Here is a 4,809-nt window from a genome sequence, read left to right as displayed (position 1 = left end):
CTCCAGCCTCCAGCCTCCAGCCTCCAGCCTCCAGCCTCCAGCCTCCAGCCTGCAGCCTCCAGCCTCCAGCAGTTCAGGTTCTTTCTATGACTGGAACATTTTCTCTGATTTAAAGTTTCAAAAAGGCTGAAAATACTTAAATTAGTGCAATAAAAAGCTGGCAGAGATTATAAACAAACGTGTGAGTGAAGATTTGATGTCGTGTTAATCTGACCAGCTCGTTAATCTGACCAGCTCGTTAATCTGACCAGTTTGTTAATCTGAGCGGCTTCAGCAGAACCGGCTCCTCCAGTCAAACTGATGCATTTGATCCAGAACCAGTGAATATTTCTAATCGGATCCATTCCTGCTGGTTTCAGTAGCTAATTGCTAAAATGTTTTCTGGAGAGAAACTCAACTTATTCCACTGAGTCGCATTTTATTTTACCAATTTCAGATGAAATTATATATACGAGTCTGAAGCCTTCATTTTAAAACTGATTATCTTTATTTATCAAACCTTTAAATCTCCTGGTTCTCAAACCGCCGGTCGGTTCTGGTTCTGGTTCTGGTTCTGGTTCTGGTTCTGGTTCTGCTGGAGGTTCCTTCCTGTTAGGGAAGTTTTCCTCTCCACTGTCGCCCCCTGCTGGTCAGGAGGACTGAACGCTCTGACTGTCAGCTGGTGATTAATTAATTACACAGTTTTGAAACGACGTTTAATTTTATGTAGTTTTTACCTTCAATTAATATATTTTTGTTGTAGCAACTTTTATTCTTATCTTATTTATATCTTATTGTTATTTGCACAGTATTTTGTTATTTCTGATTCTGTTTTTTATATTTTTACATGATGTGAATCTAAATGTCTCAGTTTGTTTCTCCTGAATTTCTCCACAGTGAGACAATAAATATAAATACTGATTATTTATGAGCTGTTTTTACTGGAGCTTTTAAAACGTTTAAACGTTGCTGCTTTTTCTGCAGGTTTCTTTAGATCAGCGTTTTTATCAGAGTAAATGATGAGAGATGTTTTAATCTTAGAATATTTCCTGCAGCATGTTGTTGGACATTTAAACTGGAACCATTAGAGCCAGAAATGAGAAACAGAAATTTAACTGATTTAACAAACTTTAAATGAACAGAGAGAAAACAGAGAATAAAAGCCTTTCATGTTTTCTAATTTAATCCTTTATGATAATCAAATGTTTGTTGATTATCATAAAGAGAGAAGCTGAAGTTTGATCTTTCCGTCATTAATCTGCTGGTTTCAGCAGCGCAGCAACAAAATGCTGCTGTTTGGTTCTGGACCAGAGAAAACCTCATTTTTACTGAGTCAAATTTAACTTTCCAGATTAAATAAAGTTCATTTCTGACTCAACAGCTACGTAAACATTTAGCTCAAGTCTGAAACACGTAAGTTAACTTTGTTAATTTTTAGCTCTTTGCAGGTTAATGTTTACTTCGTGACATTTTCCCTCTAATAATAATAATATAATATTATAATATTACCTGTAATAACTGCAGCTCCTTTAAGGCGTGAATATGAGGATTTATTGACATTCTGAGTAATAAAAGATCTGAACAATAAAACAAGTTCTGATACATTCAGATCATCTCTGCTGATAATTATCAAAACCTTTTTATTAGAAATCATTCCTCATCTTTAACTTGCGATGCCCAGGAGGATGTTTGAATATACAATAATAATAAAGTTGGAAAAGTTTCTGCAGGCTGTAGCTTCTGATAAACTTGTCTCTACAAAAGATGCCCGCCACACTTTAAAGATCTTAAATTGTGTAAAACCTCTTTAAAAATTATCGTTTCACTTTGATTTTGTTTCCCTTTGAGGTTAAATTGTGAAAAACGTTTCTGTCGTTTTGCTGAATCGAGTTTTGAATCAAATCCAGATCTTTTATTTTTGCCTTGCAGCATTAAAGTTTTCATTCGTGCAGTTTGCGTTTTCTCCCGGTGCATGCTGGGATCTCTGCGTCTGCTCACAAACATCACATCATTTTTCCGTGTCATAATTTTTCACAGGTGATTAAATAAGTAACTGCTTACCTTAAACTGCAACCTGTTGAGGATGCAGGTTTATTACATTTTTGCTCAACGGAAAATTTACCCCAATGCAAATATTAAACCATAAGCAGTAATGAGGAGGCGGAGAGGCCGGCAGGGGGCGCTGCGCTGTCAGGCCGCAGCTCCATCTTTTCTCAATCTAAATTTTCATTTCAGACGGAAGTTGATTTATTCAGCGGCTCTGCATGCAGCCTGTGCACCTCAAACACTGCGCTCCTTCATCTGAGTCCATCTTCTCTCCGGGACACCATCATCACCATCATCATCATCATCATCATCTTCATCATCATCATCATCACCACCAGTCTTCCTCTGCTCCGCGGATCTTCAGCTCTTCTCCCCCGTGGATGATGCCGCCGCGCTGCCGCCCAGCGGGGACCGTCTGCCGGGTTTAGGAGCTCCGCGGCTGTTCAGGAGCAGGAAGAGAAGAGAAAAGGTAAAAACTGCCGAAAAACTGACAACACGAACCACAGAGCGGCTCCTTTCGCAGTCAGGTGACTCTCTTCCTCTTTCTCTGTTTCTCGCTGCTGAAGCAGCGATTTAAAAGCGATTCAAGTTTCTTTTCTCTCCGCTAAAAACTTTCTGGGTCATTAAATGTTTAAAGCGATCAGATAATTAACTCTAACTAGTTTTTAAAAAACTGCAGTTCAGCCAGAAAACCGCAGGAAACTTTCTGAACGTATTAAAAGTGGAATATTTTTCAGTTTTCTGGGCGGTTTGTTCTGAAAAGCTTCAGAGGAGAAAATGGAGAAGAGAGAAAAACACGAGACCGAAACGAGTTTATTGAACTTATTCAGTGGTTTCAGTCCGAAGCAGCTGCAGAGAGGACGGTTTCCTCTGAGGAAGTGTGAGCGCGGAAACACACACACACACACACACACACACACACACACACACACACACACACACACACACACACACACACACACACACACACTTATCTAACGCTCAATCAAAAAGTAAAATCAGATTTTCTGAGTTTTTCTGGATGTTGGAGTTAGAAAAGCATCAGAGCTCCAGACTTTGAACGTTTTCTGCAAACAGAAACGACTGAAGCTCCTGCTGAGGCTCCTGCAGCTCTGTGACCTTCACCCCTCAGGAAGGTCAAGCTGACCTGCTGCCGCCCCCCGGCAGACGACTCCCTGAAGAAAACACCAGAATGAGAACAAAAGCTGTTTTTCTGAGCCTCTGTGGTTCGTCAGTGATCATTATATGATCCATTATTTTGCTGATTCTGGTTTTACTTCGGTTGAGCCGACAGTTTGACTTCATCTGATCGTCTAAATCTACGTTTCTCATTAAAAAATTCATTTCATTCAGTTTTTTTCTTGAGAAATTTTCTGCTTCCGTTTGTAAAGCAAACGAAACGACAGCAGATCCACAGACAAAAAATACTTTTTATGTTTAAATACATAAAACAAAACATGTTTAAATGAATTTAATTCAATAAAACCAGAAATCAGCAGGACAGAAAAAACACCAGCATAAAAGAACTAAATTACTTATCATGACTTTTCAGTTTGAACAGCAAAGCGTTATGAATCTGTAGTTTATCGTTTAATTTTCGGGTTTATTTCCCGTTTCTGCTCGTTTCAGTGACTCTGACTTCAGGAAGTCAGTGGAGCTAACGCCGTTAGCTTCCCAACAGACGTGCTGCTGCTAGCTTACGGGGCTAATCGACGTGTCGGTTTAGTTTCCTCACCCTGACTGTTCGCGTTGCAGCTCGGATCATCAGCCCTTTCAGCCAGCTGAGCAGCAGTGTGCAGCAGCCACAGAGGAAGAGTCGGGTTGGACTCCAGGTCTGTCCTGGCGTCTCGTTAAAACCGACGGCTCTTCAACGTTGATCTGCTCATGTTAGGAAAAACATCAGATTGTGATGTCGTCTTGTGATATTTACTTTGATTAGGCCATGTTGGCCTCCTTCGTCTGGATGGATCCAGCAGGTTAAATATGCAGAATCTTTAGTTTTGTTGAGCTCTACTTTAATTGTAATTCTAATTTTGGGTGTTTGAAACGCTGATCTTTCATGTTCCTCCTGCAGCTCAAGCCTCTGATAGTTTGATCAGCTGAATTCATCTGTGATGTTTCTGTTTGGATTCCAGATGAACTAAAGTGATGAATGAATCATTTTATGATCAAAATGAAGCTGGAAGCAGTTCAGCTCTGATGAAATATGGAACATATGAAACTGATCAGCTCCCTTCGGTCCAGCTGCTTTTTAAATCCTGTAAAACGAACATCACCGAACATGAGGAACATTTTAACTTTCCAAAGTGATTCTGTCAGCAGATGCATGCATCGCTGCAGCGCTGCATGCATCACCCGCTGCTTCTGAAACTGCCAGATCCACCCTGAACTCGCCGCCGCTGAAAAAGGAACTGATGCAAATTCACAGAAACTTTCTGCACAATTTACTGAAGCAGTTCGTTTTCGCATTCAGGCGGAAAATTCAAGAGTTTTACTGAGAACAAATGAAGGTTCAGGTTTTGATAATACCGTTAATGTGAGTTATAACATGTTAACTATATTTAGGCCTCCTGAGCAAAAACATAAGAATGAAAGTTGTGGGTTCAGCTCCAGCTTCCTCCTTCTAAATGTCGACGCGCCACTGGGCAACACGCTGAGCCTCCGACCCGACGGCCGACTGAAACTGATCAGAAAAATTAATTTATTCAGGATTAAAACAGAAGGAAAGATAAAAGCTGCAGACGGTTCATGTTGCTGAAACAATGAAACACTGAAACACTGAAA

At 40.2% G+C, this 4,809-nt stretch overlaps 1 protein-coding gene across 1 annotated transcript in view; it reads left to right on the top strand.

Annotated features, from left to right (window-relative positions):
* Positions 1-2,037: 2,037 nt before the first annotated feature.
* grap2a (GRB2 related adaptor protein 2a) overlaps positions 2,038-4,809 on the top strand; it is a 30,203-nt gene continuing 27,431 nt past the window's right edge. The window contains exon 1 of the mRNA XM_008417129.2: positions 2,038-2,494. The gene's annotated coding sequence lies outside the window, so the exon portion shown is untranslated. The remainder of the gene's footprint in view (positions 2,495-4,809) is intronic.

This window comes from Poecilia reticulata, linkage group LG8 (genome assembly GCF_000633615.1).
Source record: "Poecilia reticulata strain Guanapo linkage group LG8, Guppy_female_1.0+MT, whole genome shotgun sequence".
NCBI classification, from domain to species: domain Eukaryota; kingdom Metazoa; phylum Chordata; class Actinopteri; order Cyprinodontiformes; family Poeciliidae; genus Poecilia; species Poecilia reticulata.
The sequence above is the reverse complement of the archived record's forward strand: the minus strand, read 5'-3'. Positions and strand labels throughout refer to the sequence as shown.